The sequence below is a fragment of the Lissotriton vulgaris genome, chromosome 2_1, assembly GCF_964263255.1.
Source record: "Lissotriton vulgaris chromosome 2_1, aLisVul1.2, whole genome shotgun sequence".
In the NCBI taxonomy this organism is placed as follows: Eukaryota; Metazoa; Chordata; class Amphibia; order Caudata; family Salamandridae; genus Lissotriton; species Lissotriton vulgaris.
This window is the reverse complement of record NC_141687.1, coordinates 715,585,603-715,605,239: the sequence shown is the minus strand read 5'-3', so window position 1 is coordinate 715,605,239 and position 19,637 is coordinate 715,585,603.

The window sequence follows — 19,637 nt, the reverse complement described above, 5'->3', positions numbered from 1 at the left end:
CATTTCAAAACTGAAGCATGTTTCAATGTTCTATACAACGAAGACAAAGTTATTTCTTATTTATCTTACACAACTTACAATCTATGACAAAGCCAATAGTCCTGGCTTGTTGTAATGTTACTTATTGCATTCTATATCTGGAGGCAATGACGGAAGCAGCAAAATACCAGCGGGGGGGGGGCTCTATGCGCGTATATTTTTAAGGCACGCCCCTATTTGCATCTGGCCCAGTTGTTTCATTCCATGTAAAGCTCTGCTGGCTCCCCCAGATGCGCCTCTAATTCAGATATTTCCGCTGAAGTACACTGCTCTCCTCATTCAGGCAGCACTGTAGTGTCACATGCAAGAGCATAAGGGGGGTTTGGAAGGAATCTGAAATAGTAGGGACTGCTGTCATTAGTAACTGAAAAGGAATGTTATTTTTGGTGTCCCTTTTGTGGTAGTCAGACTACAACAAACACTGGGCCTCTCTTTCCGTTAAGTCTTTGCTGCTGCTGTGAAATGCTGTTTTCAGCCCCTTGGAGCTCTGACACTACTTCCTGCCAGAGCCTCTGATTGGCCAGTTTTGTTGTAGAACATTATGCTCTTGTCTTAAATGTGAACACTCAGGGAGTTTGGAATTAACTCTTTCTCCCAGCCTCGCAGACGGAAACATGTATGTGTTTGAGTGTGCATATGTGTCTCTGTGTGTGCGTGCCTGGGCTTGTGTGCGCATCTGTGTATGTGTGCATGCCTGTGTGTGGTTGTCTGTGCATGTGAATGCATCTCTGTGTGTGCATATCTGTGTATGTGTGCGTGCCTATGTGTATGTGCCTGTGTATGTGTGTGCATCTGTATGTGTGTGTGTGTGCCTGTGTTCGCTCTTCCTTTCTATCCTATCCTTCCCACTCTCTCCTCTCCCTTCCCTCTTGAAAATCCATAAAATGCTGAAGTTTACTTTGTTTGGGTTACTGCAGTGCAATGTCTTTTCTTTACTTATTATGGTGATGTGTGTCTGTGATATGGTCATGGTGGTGACTTATGCACGTGGTAGTTACGTGCCAGTGTGACGTGTTTGTGATGACATTTGTGGCAATATTTTGTATGGGTTATGCTATGTTCTGCCGTGACTTGTGCATGTAATGATGTACATCTTGGTCAAGTGCATTTTAAAGTATGCGTTTATTTGTATGTAATTGAGTACGTGGCTCCTGACTGTGAATTATGTATTTGGTGATGTATGTGGTACTAGTGTGTGTATATGATGACGTACATTGAAGGAGGCAAGAGTCAACATAGCATTTCTGCTCAGCACTTATTATTCTAAGGACAAGCCTTTAATGGCATACAATACTTTATTTGTTAACAAGGGTTTTCCATTTCAGGACTCAATATTTGGTGTATATTTATGGTTTCAGTACATTGAAATGTAGCCCACTACTAACCACATACTTCCAATACCCCAGCTGTCTGGCTGGTTTGCACTGCTCACGAGATATTGGCCTCGATCATAATATTATAATGTGGCCTGTGTATTAGCTAATTAAACATTTTACTTAAACACTTCTGCATTTAGTCTGCGGTTACATAAACAATGTCAGCCTGTCATTTATTTTATGGGTTCTGATGTTTTCCTTACTTTGCAAATTTGGTTGCAGTGCTTCTTACTCTCCTGTTTGTGAATTGGGTATTCCCTCCATGATCACGCCCATCGTTGCCAGATCTCTGATTTATTCTTATGAAGTAGAGCTGCTTCCCTGCCAACTCGGTTTTGTGTGTGCCTCTGTTGCCTGCTTGCGACCCGGTTTTGTGTGTGCCTCTGTTGCCTGCTTGCGACCCGGTTTTGTGTGTGCCTCTGTTCCCTTCTTGTGATCCAGTTTTGTGTGTGTGTGTGGGTGCAAATGCAATAGGTGTCGCATTTGCGAGAGATTAGGCTATTGGCATTGTAAATGACAATGCCATTTATTTAGGTTTTCAAAGCCAACACATAAATAAAAATGTTGTCATTTACAATGCCAATAGCTTTAACTTTTCCAAAGGCGAAATTGTTGCATTGTAAATGCTTGTTTTTCTTTATGGCCGCTGGTGAAGGAGAATAAACAACAGGGACAACGAGGGGGTTGGAGGGGAAAAGCAACACGGACAGGATTCAGAGGAGAACAAGCAACATGGACAGGGGAAGGAAGTAAAGAAGCAACAAGGATAAGGGTGGCAGGGAAAGACGAAAGACAATAAAAGAAACAGTACCTCAATCATAGCGCCAGCAGCAGAAGGACCCTAATCCACGGTCTGTACTCAAGCTGAAAGAAAAAGAAGTGAAACCAGCCCACACTGCCCAATTAGAAGGCAGCAAATGAGAGTGAAAATGGAGGCCACGAATAGTAAGCAATGGGTGTGCTCCAAGCCCCTTGTGTATGTACCACAATATGCCTTGCAAGAGAGAGTGCATGCGACGAGAGTGCCCGCGCTAGCGCATGTACTTACATAGGCGATACATAAAAAGACATGCAGGTGGAAGCCAGTTACTTCCTGTTCATTATATATTTTGTATTTATGGGTGGAGATGATTCCTATCTCTGGGGCAAACATTTACTTTAGAAGGTGAACAAACTTACCTGCTAAAAAGAAGAAAATGAAGCATTCTGCTGGTGGTATGTTTTTTAACACAGAAATACTGTATTTACATCCTGCTGTTTTTTGCTACTCTCTGCAAAGTCGTCCATTTGGTTGTCACCCAGAACACCAACATCAGTAGCATGTAGCAGAGTGGTAATCTTTACAGATTGTCATTTATCAACGGTGGTTCTTCTTAGGAACATCAGCCTTTAATTTACAGTTATTATGAGAAAATGTGTACAAATGCTCAAAAGAGAAAATCACCTGAGTAACATCTAATTAACTATCACAAAGATGAGTGCAAACAGATGATTACCACTCACTCAGAACATTGAAAAGGTGTGTAGTCAGCACGGCTGCTCGAAAATGGAAAGTAAATAAACTGCATTGTACGACGAGCAAATAAGAAAGCACAGTCCACTGTATTATAGCTTCCCAATTCAACAACAGCGAGGTGGCTTTACACAAAGAAGGAGGCATTGTTGGCAAATTAAAGCTTCACTGTAATGGAAAAATATTGCTGTGGCAACATGTGTATACATTGAAAGTTGGTGGCCAAGGTGACGGAAAACTTTCAAAGAAGCGTGCCCGGTTTCATCACCTTCAGAGTCTTTTCAAATATATTGGAAGGTTTGTCCCAATTATTTCAGGATACAGATAACAAGCATAATTCTGAACAGTATAGTAATGTTTGTTTACTGAATAAAAAGTATGTTGGTGCATTTACATTTTTACTATCATCCTGTGAGACAGTGATGTTAGGTAAACAAAATTACATAATACATTCTCACTGTGTTTCTATTTGACTGTGGTTTTTAGGTTTTGCCTCGCCAAAAAGATGCGCTCTGCGCATCTTTTTCGCGCAGGCGAAAACCTGATGAGAACTGTAGTGTGGCTTTGGGTCGGCCCTCGTCATTCATTGGCTGGCTCCATAAATGGAGCCTAGCCGTTGGACGAGGGGCCTGTCCGTCAATGCCGGACCAGACACGGGGGCGTTCCCGACATTCTTTGGCTTTTGCCGACGTCACGCGACGTCAGGCGAAAGCCGGGAACGCCCCCGAATCTGTTCCGGCATTGCCGGCACTTTTGCGTCTCTCCTCCCCCGTTTCCCGCCCCGTGACTGGCCGGCCGGCCAATCCTAGCGCGGCCGGCCGGAAGTGCCCGCCCCCCGCAGCCCGGGGGAAGAAGGAAGACGGCAAGAAGTATGGCGGCGCCCGCGGGGCTCCCGTGGCCTGGAGGGAACCCCGGGAGATGCGGAGGACGTTGCCGGTCTCCCATGCCGAAGAGGGAGACCGGAGAAGTGCCAGAGAGATTGCCGCCGTCGACGTTGCCGGTCTCCCATGCCGAAGAGGGAGACCGGAGAAGTGCCGCCGTCGCAAGGTGCAGGTGAGTCGATTTGTTTTTTTTTTTTTCCCTCCTCTCTTCCCCTGCCTTCCTGCCCCAACCTCTCTCCCCCTGTCTCCTACCTTCACTCGTCGCTCGTCATGTCCTCCCGCAGCTCCTCGTCCACCTACCGCTCCTCGCAGCGCTACAGCGCTTTCGGTTCCATTGTTTCTTTAAAAAGGAAAAAAAAACATACAGAAAAAACGTTGCCGAACGTTGATGTGGTGAAACGCCGGTTTACCTGATGCTGTGTGAATCGGGCAGAGCACACAAAATGGCGGCCGCCGCTCGCCTCGCTGAAAGGAAATTTGCTGTCGCTGCTACAAACACGCTGGTGGCACTAGAGATGTCAGAGCACCTGCAATCACTGCTCCGACCCTTCTTCCACACAAAACCATCTCCGCAACTGCTGCCGAGGAACAATACCGGGCTGTAATCAGAGTCGGAGCTCCACAAACGCAAGGAGCTCATGGAGGAGCTTCCATCTACAAGCGGCGCGCGACCACACCCCGCATAAAACATAACACTTAACCTGCAAAACGTATTAGTCGTAAACCCCATGTTCAAACTTTCGTCTCCATGATAACTTTTCACCACTGGGTTAAATTAATAACTTGGCTTCTTTCAGCAAATTCTATGCCAAATGGTAAGGTATATGCATAAATCACGACTATAAGTTATATGCATAAATCACAACCATAGATCTCCCCCCCAGCCCCCCCACTCCCCCAAAAACTTTGTAACAAATGCATCGTGGGTGAAGGAGTATCACACGCTTAAATTGTGGATTTCTAATGCCATCGCCCGCTCTTTGGGGTGCGGTACCAGTGGATGTCGGGCAGCTTTGATCACATGTAAGCGCAGTCCTCTCCTGAGAGACTTCTTCTCTGGATGGGCAGGGTTCGCGGCTGGCTGGGGTAGGGTACAAGTTGGTTCAGATGGAGGCCCAAATGGTCTATACTCTAGCCTGGCTGTGACCTGAACTCTTCTCTGTAGGCTACGCCAGGAAACACGGCATGAAGATAACCAAAAGAACTGTGCATGTCTTCCCTGCCAGCTGTAGCAGAAGGGTTTGGCCTCCTTCCTAGTTGCACTGGCTGTTGCTAATTCAGCTTCCTGTCTAGGGCAGTGGGGCATGCATGTTTAACGTGTTCTGGTGAAGGGATTGACGTACTTGTGCCAAACGATTGTTTCTTAGTCAAACAATATGCTCACGCTCCCCAGGTATCCACCTGCATCCCTGGTGGAGTCATACTGGAACAATTTCAGAGTGATTGAGAGTAATTAACATTACACGGCAGAAATCATAGAGACTCAAAAATACAAGCTTCATTTGAAGGAAAAGTATAGCAAATGTATTCAACAGGAGAGAGGTAAGAGTGTAAGTAGTAGCTGGTGGTCCATTTGGGAGCTCATAGGCAGAAAAATATTATGAAACAGTGGTGTGGTGATACATTGTCATTTACAGTAAATACGTTTATATTGAAATGGCAACTGAATTTGCTCATGCATACAGTTTTACTAATTAAACGACGTAGGTCTGAAGCTCCACTCTGAAGCTCCACTCTGAAGCTCCACTCTGAAGCTCCACTCTGGCTGCGGATTCAGAGTGGAGCTTCAGAGTGGAGCTTCAGAGTGGAGCTTCAGAGTGGAGCTTCAGAGTGGAGCTTCAGAGTGCAGATTCAGAGTGGAGCTTCAGAGTGCAGAGTGGAGCTTCAGAGTGCAGAGTGGAGCTTCAGAGTGGAGCTTCAGAGTGCAGAGTGGAGCTTCAGAGTGCAGAGTGGAGCTTCAGAGTGCAGAGTGGAGCTTCAGAGTGGAGCTTCAGAGTGGAGCTTCAGAGTGGAGCTTCAGAGTGGAGCTTCAGAGTGCAGAGTGGAGCTTCAGAGTGGAGCTTCAGAGTGCAGAGTGGAGCTTCAGAGTGGAGCTTCAGAGTGCAGAGTGGAGCTTCAGAGTGCAGAGTGGAGCTTCAGAGTGCAGAGTGGAGCTTCAGCGTGCAGATTCAGAGTGCAGATTCAGAGTGCAGATTCAGAGTGGAGCTTCAGAGTGGAGCTTCAGAGTGGAGCTTCAGAGTGGAGCTTCAGAGTGGAGCTTCAGAGTGCAGAGTGGAGCTTCAGAGTGGAGCTTCAGAGTGCAGAGTGGAGCTTCAGAGTGCAGATTCAGAGTGGAGCTTCAGAGTGCAGAGTGGAGCTTCAGAGTGCAGATTCAGAGTGGAGCTGCAGATTCAGAGTGGAGCTTCAGAGTGCAGAGTGGAGCTGCAGATTCAGAGTGGAGCTGCAGATTCAGAGTGGAGCTGCAGAGTGCAGAGTGGAGCTTCAGAGTGGAGCTTCAGAGTGGAGCTTCAGAGTGGAGCTTCAGAGTGGAGCTTCAGAGTGGAGCTTCAGAGTGCAGAGTGGAGCTTCAGAGTGTCAAGAGCAATGCCAATAGCTCTAACTTTAACAAAGGCAAAACCATTGCATTGTAAATGCTTGTTAAAACATAAAATTCTCATAGTAGAGTGGGGAAACTCACAATTTGAATACAGTTCTTGGGATTGCACCACGTTGAGTTGTACGACATTACAAAGCATGAAAAAAACATGCATGCATTTACCACCCATTTTTTACCACACAATTGTTCACCATGAATATGTTTTTACCACGCATTGAACATCTATTTAAGGTAAGTATTATTAAGGTAAGTTTATGCTATATATATATATATATATATATATATATATATATATATATATATATATATATATATATATATATATATATATATATATATATATATATATTACCTACTGGCGGTCGCCAGTAGGTAGTTATAGTTAGGATAATTTTCAATGTTAAATCTCAACATTCTATTTTGAATAACTTTGGCGCCGGTTGTCGAATCTGCCTGAAATTTTCAGGAAAATGGTCTCATGGCGGTCCGGTCCTTCCCTGAAAGTTTGGGGGGGATTCGTCAAGCGGGGGCCGAGATAAAAGGGGGGTCCCAAAACGCGTTTTCCCCATGTTAATTTCCATAGGGCGGTCGATTTCACTTTTAGCCCGAACGGCTGAATGGATTTCCACCAAACTTGGCAAAATTGTAGGGACTGGTAGCCCGATGTGCCTTTGCTATGTCTCAAGATATGTGCTCCAGTGGATTTTGAGTAATTTAGGTTCAAAAAAATATATATATCTATAGGCGCTCTCCCGTGCGCGCACGGGAGAGCGCTCCAGGCGCGACACGCGACTTGCGCGCAGGAAGCTGATTGGATCTCAGTTGTCTGTAAACATTCTAAACAGTGCGGAGCGGCCGCCATCTTGTGTCTCGGTAAAATCGAGACACAAGGGGTTTGAAAAAAAAAGGGGCAAATGACCATAAGGGGGAAGAGTAGACCCCCTCTGACCCCCTAGGTTTGATGTAGGGACTAAAATAGGGTCCTGCAGGGCATTAAAAAATTTTTTTCGTTTTGCGCGGGGATAGGCGCTCTCCCGTGCGCGCACGGGAGAGCGCTCCAGGCGCGACACGCGACTTGCGCACAGGAAGCTGATTGGATCTCAGTTGTCTGTAAACATTCTAAACAGTGCGGAGCGGCCGCCATCTTGTGTCTCGGTAAAATCGAGACACAAGGGGTTTGAAAAAAAAAGGGGCAAATGACCATAAGGGGGAAGAGTAGACCCCCTCTGACCCCCTAGGTTTGATGTAGGGACTAAAATGGGGTCCTGCAGGGCAATAAAAAAATTTTTTCGTTTTGCGCGGGGGAAGCGCATGGTACGCGCACCGGAAGCACGGGGAAAATCCAGGACTATATTTATGAAGGCCTTGCGCTGTTAGTTTTGCGCTTCCTGTGCGTCAATTTTTGTGACGCACCAGCGGTGTAAAAAAATGCGCATTGTTATGCAATATTTAAAAAGTGACGCATCTATCTAGATGCGTCACTTTTTAAATATAGTGCAACGAGGTACATTTTATTACACTGCTGGTGTTATGCGTCACTTTTCTGTGCGCACTCCTTATGACGTTCCAGATGTGTCATATTTAATGTATGACGAATCATGTTGCAGATACAATATGGCGCAGAGTTTTAAAAAGTGACCCATGTACCTAGATGCGTCACTTTTTAAAAATAGCGTCAGGTATAATGTATGCAGAGGGGGTGTTCTCCCGCAAAAAGCTTTGTAATAGCGACGCAGTGAAATCTTTGAGATTTCACTGCGTCAGTTTTAGGATGCTGTTGCGTCAAAATCTTGTGCCTGCTTTACAGCAGGTGTTAGACTGAGGCAAGACCTTTCATATGCTGCTTTCCCCATTTGAAAGGACACATTACTGGAGTTGCGTCACTTTTGTGACGCACTCCAGCAATGCGTTACTTGGAATGTCATAAGGAGTGCGCACAGAAAAGTGACGCATTGCACCAGTAGTGTAAAAAAATGTGTTGCGTTGCGTTATATTTAAAAAGTGAGGTATCTAGGTAGATGGGTCACTTTTTAAAATCAAGCGCCACATTATATCTGCGTGAGGTATAATGCATGCAGAGGGGGTGTTCCCCCACAAAAAGCTTTGTAATAGCGACGCAGTGAAATGTTTGAGATTTCACTGCGTCACTTTTAGGATGCTGTTGCATCCTTTAAATATAGTGCAACGAGGCACATTTTATTACACTGCTGGTGTGATGCGTCACTTTTCTGTACACAGTCCTTATGACATTCCAGATGTGTCATATTTAATGTATGACGAATCATGTTGCAAGGAGTTACAGATACGTCAGTATTTCTGACATATGTGTAAACATAAAAGTGATGCGAGGCCGGCGCAAAATTTTGACGCAATAGCATCCTAAAAGTGACGCAGGGAAATCTCATAGATTTCAGTACGTTGTTATTACCAAGCTTTTTGCGAGGGATTGCCCCCTCTGCATACATTATACCTGATGCAGATACAATATGGCGCAGAGTTTTAAAAAGTGACCCATGTACCTAGATGCGTCACTTTTTAAAAAATAGTGTCAGGTATAATGCATGCAGAGGGGGTGTTCCTTGCAAAAAGCTTGGTAATAATGACGCAGTGAGTCACTTTTAGGATGCAGTTGCGCCAAAATCTTGCGCCTGCTTCACAGCAAACCTTTCACATGGTGCTTTTTCCATGTGAAAGGAGACATTACTGGAGTTGCGTCACTTTTGTGACGCACTCCTGCAATGCGTTACTTTTGTGTTTAGAGATATGTCAGAAATACTGACATATCTGTAACTCCTTGCGAATTGATTAGTCATATATTAAATATGACATATGTGGAATGTCATAAGGAGTGCGTCCAGATAAGTGACGCATCGCTATGACGCACTCCAGCAATGCGTTACTTGGAATGTCATAAGGAGTGCGCACAGAAAAGTGACGCATTGCACCAGTAGTGTAAAAAAATGTGTTGCGTTGCGTTATATTTAAAAAGTGAGGTATCTAGGTAGATGGGTCACTTTTTAAAATCAAGCGCCACATTATATCTGCGTGAGGTATAATGCATGCAGAGGGGGTGTTCCCCCACAAAAAGCTTTGTAATAGCGACGCAGTGAAATGTTTGAGATTTCACTGCGTCACTTTTAGGATGCTGTTGCATCCTTTAAATATAGTGCAACGAGGCACATTTTATTACACTGCTGGTGTGATGCGTCACTTTTCTGTACACAGTCCTTATGACATTCCAGATGTGTCATATTTAATGTATGACGAATCATGTTGCAAGGAGTTACAGATACGTCAGTATTTCTGACATATGTGTAAACATAAAAGTGATGCGAGGCCGGCGCAAAATTTTGACGCAATAGCATCCTAAAAGTGACGCAGGGAAATCTCATAGATTTCAGTACGTTGTTATTACCAAGCTTTTTGCGAGGGATTGCCCCCTCTGCATACATTATACCTGATGCAGATACAATATGGCGCAGAGTTTTAAAAAGTGACCCATGTACCTAGATGCGTCACTTTTTAAAAAATAGTGTCAGGTATAATGCATGCAGAGGGGGTGTTCCTTGCAAAAAGCTTGGTAATAATGACGCAGTGAGTCACTTTTAGGATGCAGTTGCGCCAAAATCTTGCGCCTGCTTCATAGCAAACCTTTCACATGGTGCTTTTTCCATGTGAAAGGACACATTACTGGAGTTGCGTCACTTTTGTGACGCACTCCTGCAATGCGTTACTTTTGTGTTTAGAGATATGTCAGAAATACTGACATATCTGTAACTCCTTGCGAATTGATTAGTCATATATTAAATATGACATATGTGGAATGTCATAAGGAGTGCGTCCAGATAAGTGACGCATCGCTATTTTCACGTAGCGATGCGTCACTTTTCAGAAATGAGGCCTCCAGTTTATTCACTGTGTCATAAATTTCTTTTCTAACACTCACCTTCTTTCAGTCCTCCTACTTCACTTCCTTTCACCTCTCATACCTTTCTGTTCTTTCTTACTCATTCTCCTTTCAATTATCAATGCACTATATTTCACTTACTCTTCATTTTTTAAGATTATAGCTCTTTGATGAGAATTGGAGGTAGTTCTGAAAAGAACTTTTGGTTTTCTTCTTTTAACTGAAGAGGAACAAAAACAGGGAATAGAAACTGCTCAACAGGAGCAAAAAGAAAAGAAAAAAATTAGGGGTGGGAAGGGCAGTGATGGTTCTCTAATGCCCGAACCATGAGCAGGACACTTTGCTCCCCATAGGTGAGGAGTTGATTGCAGTATCTGCATCTGACGACCCCATGGTTGAATGCAGGTTGGATGTTTGCTACCTGCCCCTGAGCTTGTTCTCTTCCAGAAGAAGTTGCTCCTCCGGTTGATGTAGAGGCCCCATCTCTAGGAACCTCCTGTGCCAGAGCCCTGACACTTTCCCGGGCAAAATTCTGGGGGTGCTTGGTCTCCACATGGCGAATCATGGTGAAGTTGCCAAAAGAGTATTTTTTTAGGGGGTTACCCCGTGACAGGACCTTTTTGCAGATCCTGCACTCTACTTTTGGTGCATTCACCTTTTTCTGGTCTGCAGGAAACTTAAAAAATTTCCAGATGAAATGTCCCTTCTTCTTTGGGGTAGGTGGCTCTTCATCAATGAAGTCATCTTCACTGCTGGATGATCTGGCAGCCATGATTATCCAAGAAATATGCAAGAGCAAAACAGGCAGGTCTTTCAGTCACAAAAGTGAAAGAAGAAGTGAAGGAAATGGGTGGGGATTTCATTCATTGTAAAAAAAAACTGTTAGCAACCAATGAAAAGTGTTATTTTAGGGTCACATGACCCGACGCGCTTACGCTGCGCGCTCAGGTGCACTTCCGGGTGCGTTTACGCAGCGCGATCGTAGGCGCTTCCGGGGCGCAAACGTGGCGCGATCGTAGGCGCTTCCGGGGCGCAAACGTGGCGCGATCGTAGGCGCTTTTGCGTGCGTTTAGGAGCCGCGCACGTAGGCGCTTCCGAGGGCACGTACGTTGCGCGCCGAAGTGACGTCATCAATCTTTCATAGAAATGCATAATCATTTTCCATATTAAAAAAAAAAAATTTTATTTGTATGGTACGAAATGTTTTGCATTATTATTAACTTTTCATTCATATTTTTTTTTCACGAACGACAGTTGCGCTCTGGGTGCGCTTTCAGATGAGCGCACGAAGAAGCTTACAGGAGAGCTTAGCTGAAAGCTTCCCCGAGCGCGCACCCAGAGCGCAAAAGAAAAAAATTATAAAAAAAATGAATACTTAAAAAAAAACAGCAAATTGTAAAAAAAAAAAGGTTAGAAACTCGATATACAAAGGAATTAGCATTTAAAAAACCTATGAAATTCACTGAAAAAACCATAGGTTTCACACCAGTTATAGTTAGGAATTAGCATTTAAAAAACCTATTAAATTCACTGAAAAAACCATAGGTTTCACACCAGTTATAGTTAGCTGGAAATTTTACTGACATAAAACCATTGAAATTCCCACGTTATAGTTAGTCGGACTCACTATAACTTGCGCGTGCAATGCACTGCTGATGACATCACATATTACATCACTCATGACATGGTCAGTGACATCACTCATGACATCACTGATGACACCATCCAGTGAATATGTGTCTTTCTGAAAAATAAATATTAGTGAGTTATGTTTAAATATTTAAATATATATATTAGTGTTTCACTTTGTGTATAAGTGGCTACATGTGTTGATAAGTAGCTACATGCGTATGTATATGGGTTATTAGATATTTTTATTAGTATCAGTATGAGTGTCTATATGGTTTGGTGGGGGTATTACTTAGCACATAGATGCATGAGTGACTGACTCTTTCTTTGTATGTGTTTTGAAGACAGCATATGTACAGGACTGTATGGGTGGATGAGTGTCTATATGTGTTTGTTAGTGAGTAAATGACTGTCTCACTAGTGTCTTTATCAGTAACTACATATGTTTTAATCTAGTATATATGAATATTGATGTATATAAGTGAGTATATGTGAGAGTAAGAGATTGTAAGAGTTCCTGTTTAAATAAGTATGTGTTTCTATAAGTGATTGTTTAAGAGAATAAATATGTGTAATTTTCAATAGAAGTAAGGTGGAAGTGTGTGTATAACTCTATATTCAAATAAATGGTTGTTCAATAGTTTATTTGCACGTGTGAATATGTGTGTGAGTAACTTTTGGATGAATGTCGGTGTGTAACAGGATGTATAGGTGTATCTCTTCATATGATGAGTGAGTATATGTATGAGTGACTATATAGAACTGTTGGTGAATGAGTGGATGTGTATATAGATAGTGGAATTACTGAATTGCTTGTTGTAACTGATATAGGTATCTCCATTTTTTTAAAAATTTCAGTTTCTATTTTTGAATATGTGTCTCAAGGGTTACATTATAGTGAAAGGAGGTCTGTCAATATGTCACAAGGATGGTGTCATGAGTGATGTCACTGACCATGTCATGAGTGATGTAATATGTGATGTCATCAGCAGTGCATTGCACGCGCAAGTTATAGTGAGTCCGACTAACTATAACGTGGGAATTTCAATGGTTTTATGTCAGTAAAATTTCCAGCTAACTATAACTGGTGTGAAACCTATGGTTTTTTCAGTGAATTTAATAGGTTTTTTAAATGCTAATTCCTAACTATAACTGGTGTGAAACCTATGGTTTTTTCAGTGAATATATATATATATATATATATATATATCCGAGAAAGCACTGTCCTTTACCATTCATACGACAGAAAGTCGAGGCCCAATTTTGCTTGTTAAGTGATTTTATTCGGCAACAACACCCAACGCGTTTCGCAGCCTTCGCCGCTTGCTCACGAGTGACAGGTTGTATTTGTTCACATAAAGATATATACAAAAAAGAAAACGGAAACTTAGTCATGTGACCTACATGTGACTTTTCAAAAGTGAAAACATACTCTCTCGTCCGATATTTCCTCATGTCTACATTTTACATTACAATGCAGGATTAATGTAACATCATTAACATAATACAATTGTTAAGTGTTTCAGGGTAGTTTCGTCAATAACGGGAGAAATCACGCTTGCTCACGCGTTTATAGGACTACAATTCCCATAGTTCATTGTTATTCACATTAGCTCAATTGAATGGTTTCAACAATGAAAAATAAATATATTTGAGTATCATGCGTTTTCATTTCCTGAATTACCTCATTCAGTATAATGTCCAATGATACGGATCTATTGCATTTGCATAAACATGACATAACGCCCCTGTGGGCAATTGTTACCACTTTATTTGCAACAGTTCGTCTCCTGACACATTATGCCCCAGTGGGCTTAACCATTCAAAATCCAGTTCAATGTAATTCCAGTCTATAATTGGCTTGTCTCACGCTGTGCTTAATGCACGCTTGATCACTCTTCCCTTGTGACTTTCATTCATGTTCACGCACTCCGCAGTGAATAAAGGTTTATATGTGACCTGAAAATGAGAGAGTATATCTTTTAAAAACTTAACTCGATTGTTTTTACAAAAATTCATTAAAACATTTTCTTTCCGCAAATTTCAAAGAAGACAGCAAGATTCATTTATACATCATAATTAGCATTGGCGCAGCTGTTATCCTAGGTGAGATGCCAGTCCCTCATCTGCATTGTGCCCTGATGGAAACAGGGTTTGGAATCCAATTATAAACCTGGATTCCAGTCTTCGTAGTTCTTTAACCCTGTCACCACCTCTCTCTCTCGCGGGAAATGCACCTCCACATCAACCGTGGGCCACAAGCTGACTTTATATGACCTCATATGTGGGACTTGGTTGGTATCGCATGGGGCATCTCTACGCTGGGGCCCATCTGCGGGCTCTTATAAAGGACTGTAAAAGGACAGCAAGAAAACATTGATGCGCCTAAATTTGTGGATGTTATTATTTTTCAGGACACACTACAGGACCCAGAATGCTTAGCCCCGAGATGGGCGTGGGATGTGTTAAAACTGTGGGTGTGTCCCTTTGCATCAGTCGAGCCTCTGAGGAAGAAGCAACCTGCTTTGAAACGCGTAAGGCTTTTCGACATGCTGTAATCCCTACAGCGCTGGGAGACGTCTGTTCCTAATAAAGGATTGTGATTCCAACCTTTTCGAGTGCGTTTCCAAAAGAAGGGGACACCTAGAGCTTGAATATATATATATATATATATATATATATATATATATATCCGAGAAAGCACTGTCCTTTACCATTCATACGACAGAAAGTCGAGGCCCAATTTTGCTTGTTTAGTGATTTTATTCGGCAACAACACCCAACGCGTTTCGCAGCCTTCGCCGCTTGCTCACGAGTGACAGGTTGTATTTGTTCACATAAAGATATATACAAAAAAGAAAACGGAAACTTAGTCATGTGACCTACATGTGACTTTTCAAAAGTGAAAACATACTCTCTCGTCCGATATTTCCTCATGTCTACATTTTACATTACAATGCAGGATTAATGTAACATCATTAACATAATACAATTGTTAAGTGTTTCAGGGTAGTTTCGTCAATAACGGGAGAAATCACGCTTGCTCACGCGTTTATAGGACTACAATTCCCATAGTTCATTGTTATTCACATTAGCTCAATTGAATGGTTTCAACAATGAAAAATAAATATATTTGAGTATCATGCGTTTTCATTTCCTGAATTACCTCATTCAGTATAATGTCCAATGATACGGATCTATTGCATTTGCATAAACATGACATAACGCCCCTGTGGGCAATTGTTACCACTTTATTTGCAACAGTTCGTCTCCTGACACATTATGCCCCAGTGGGCTTAACCATTCAAAATCCAGTTCAATGTAATTCCAGTCTATAATTGGCTTGTCTCACGCTGTGCTTAATGCACCCTTGATCACTCTTCCCTTGTGACTTTCATTCATGTTCACGCACTCCGCAGTGAATAAAGGTTCATATGTGACCTGAAAATGAGAGAGTATATCTTTTAAAAACTTAACTCGATTGTTTTTACAAAAATTCATTAAAACATTTTCTTTCCGCAAATTTCAAAGAAGACAGCAAGATTCATTTATACATCATAATTAGCATTGGCGCAGCTGTTATCCTAGGTGAGATGCCAGTCCCTCATCTGCATTGTGCCCTGATGGAAACAGGGTTTGGAATCCAATTATAAACCTGGATTCCAGTCTTCGTAGTTCTTTAACCCTGTCACCACCTCTCTCTCTCTTGGGTATACAGTCCAATACCACAAATGATAATAAATTTGGGTTTTGGTTGTGTTTGTTGTGAAAATGGCGGGCAATTGGGTATTGTTGGTCATGGTGATTTATAGCCCTCAGATGCTCTAGTACTCTTTTTTTTGCTTTATGTACCGTACTCCCTATGTAATATAAATTACATGGGCATCTGAGGGCGTACACTGCGTATTCAGTCTCGCATGATAGGTGTTTCTGTATTTTGAATGGTTTACTGTTGGCTGACAACTTGACCGATTTGCAGTTTTTACTGTTTTTGCAGGCCTTACATTTGCCACAAATGTAAAATCCCTGTATCGGACTTGTTTTTTTGGGCAATACTCTTGGCAAGTTCGCTGGGCTTACCAGGTCCCTGATTGATTTCCCTTTTCTAAAGGTGATTTGTGGGTACTTGTTCACTGACTTTCCAATATTAAGGTCAGTCTGTAAAATGCTCCAGTGTTTTTCCAGGCATTTCCTTACCTCATAGGCCTTATTGCTGTACGTGGTTACAAATCTAACCTTCTCACCACTTGGTGTAGATTCTTCTCTTAACTCACCTACCAACAGTTCGTCCCTAGTTCTTATTCTTACTTTGGAACAGGCTGTGGGTGTTGTTGCCGAATAAAATCACTTAACAAGCAAAATTGGGCCTCGACTTTCTGTCGTATGAATGGTAAAGGACAGTGCTTTCTCGGATTTAAAGGGGTAAGACGAAACCCCGTTGAGGCCCGCCATTATCAAAGAGGCGCAGGCAAGAACTTCGTCAGAATTTTTCAAACCGATGTAGCTCGTGAAAATAAAGATGAAACAGTTACAGCACCACAACCGATTCCAACTAGCTGCAAAACGCTATTCACCCAACTAGAAAAATTAATGAGAAAAGAAATCTCAAGAGAATGGGAAATTCTAACACTAGAGAAATATGTGGAACTCAAGATGGTACCCAGGGGTCTTCGTATCTTCACTTTGCCAAACCACCCAGACACCAAGTCCGAAATGCTTGAAGAATGGGGCAATAACAACATGGGGTGCTCTAACAACATGATGCTTATAATTATAAAATATGCGAGAATTGAAGTCGAAGAACTACACAAAAAAATTGCAGATATAGAGTCTAAAATAACAGCTCTAAATGAAGACACCGGCACAATTAAAAAACTTAGAAGCGAAATGGAAAAAAACCTAGATAATCACGAAGAGGATGCACAAAACCGCAAACAACGCAAATTTTGTAGAGACCAAGATGACTACAAATATGGCACCATTCTAACCTTTGCTAGAAAATACGATATCTATAAACAACAATGGGCAACGGGAACAATGACACCCGGCGAACAAACCAGCGGTTCTGAATCTGATTTCAGCGAAGGCGAACAAAGACGCCCAGGTCTGCGCAAAATGTCTTTTTTAGACGAAATTCAGCTGCTCTACCACGTGCAGCAAACTCCGCAAAGCAGCAGCAGGGGCAGAGGACAATATCACAACCGATCCAGAGGGAGAAGAACACAAGCTCCAGGAAACGCAAGCGCAAAACAAGACGCGGCAAACGCGGATGGAAGCAGATACAACCTCAGAGCCCGCACGATCAAGAGAAAGTAGGACAACAATCAAACAACACCCCCAACTTAGTAATAAATCTCTCCAAATACAATCTAACAGTAACAGAAACTAAATTACTAAATAAGGGGCTTTCCTTTTGTCCTGAAACTCATCATGACCCAACGGAAACGAAAATAGACCTGTATAAATATACAAGAAAGCTGAAATTGAAAAAATTCTTCTCTAAACAAACACATAATAAAACCAATGTGCCGCAAGACAACATTATGAGTGAGACAAATCTAGAATACCGAACATCGGAAGTTCCACAACTAAGAGTGGCCTATGAATTGGTTAATGAAATAGAACAAACTGAAATCAAAGACACTCAAGTACTAGAAGAAATGAACATCCAATCTAACAAAAGACAACCAACGGATTTCAAACCTAAATCAAAATTTTGCCCGGTCCTATATCCCGGCAATAAAATTGACACCTTCCATGAACTGGTGATTAATGAGATTGAAGAAATGCCCAAGAATTTCAACAAAAAAAGAAAAGAAAATCTAACCATTGGAGAACGCCAAGCAATCTCAAGCCTTAAAAACAACGTCCAAATAGAAATAAAACCTGCGGACAAAGGCGGGAATATAGTGATCATGGATAAGGAACATTATGTAGAGGAAGCAATGCGACAGTTGAATAACATCAAAAACTATACAGTACTAAAGAAAAACCCAACTGAAGATATGAAACATAAACTACAACTGAAGTTAAATGGCTGGCTCTCAAGTGGTCTCATTACAAACACAGAAAGCAAATTTCTAATGGTTGAGAATCCAATCTTCCCAACCATCTACTTTTTGCCAAAAGTACACAAGACCCTTAACAAGCCCCCTGGGAGGCCCATAATATCCAGTTGCGGAGGTCTGTATGAGAACGTATCCAGCTATGTAGATTACTTTATAGCCCCATTGGTACCAACTCTCAGTTCCTACATAAAAGATACGGGCGATTTTCTTCGCATATTAATGGAAACGGAATGGCAACCAGAATACCAACTAGTGACGATCGATGTGGTGTCATTGTACACGTCAATAGACCATGACATCAGCTTAACAGCAATAAAATACTTCCTGGATCAACAACCTATAACCCGAAGAGAACATTCAAAGATGATCATGGAAATGATCGAGCTGTGTCTATATAATAATATCTTTCTCTTCAACAAAACCATCTACAAACAATGTTGTGGAACAGCTATGGGAGTTTCTTTCTCTCCAAGCTACGCGAATCTCACCATGGGCTGGTGGGAGAAGAGCGTGGCTTGGGGAGAGGAAAATGATCACCACATGGCCAAAGTAGCCCTTTGGCTACGCTTTATAGACGATTTGTTCCTCCTGTGGAAAGGTACTGAAAATGAATTTCTTGTATTCTTCAATATCCTCAATCAGAATTCAGTTGGACTGAAGTTCACATACACCATCAACCCTAAAGAAATCGTATTTCTAGACACCAAAGTGTATATAGCAGATGGCAAAATTCATACAACGGTCCACAGAAAAGAAACAGCGACAAACAGCATTTTGCACGGGCTGAGCTTCCACCCACAGAAATTAGTAAAAAGTATTCCGTATGGAGAGCTCCTACGGATGAAAAGAAACTGTTCCGAGGAAAAAGAGATGGAATTGAAGTTCAAAGAAACAAGAGTACGGTTCAAACAGAGAGGATACAAACAAGCTGATCTACATATCTGCGAAACAAGGGCAAGACGCAAATCAAGAGCAGAGACCCTGATCAGTAAGAAGAATCTCACCACCACACAAGAAGTTGAAGACAAAACATCCAACCAACCCAGGATGATAATGACTTTCAGTAAGGAAAGCTATAAAATTCAAAAAGCAATGAAAAAGTACTGGCATGTACTACGTAAAGACCCAGACATTGGAACAACGATAGGAGACTATCCTCTCGTCTCCTATAGAAGGGCACGCAACCTAGCGGATGAACTAACTCAGAGTCATTTTGAATACAAGAAAACAGCATCCTGGCTGGACATCAGAAAACAAGGATTCAACAAATGCGCCATCTGCAAAGCGTGCAAAATAGGACGCAATATGAAAAGTCTAAAAGATGCAGCTGGAAAAAACTTCATAATCAAAAGTAACATCAATTGCGATTCGTCCTTTGTGGTGTACATGATTCAATGTTACTGTGGAAAATCCTATATCGGCAGTACCACATGTTCCATAAAAACACGTATTCTCCAACATATTCGAGCCATCCAGAATCATGACAACTCGTATGCCATTGCGAAACATCTTGCCAACCATGAAAACAAAACGTGGCAGGATGTGAGATATTTTGGACTCGCTATGATCTCCCAACATGAAAGAGGTGGCAACCGGATTCAAAGGTTAAGAAGGCTTGAATCAAAATT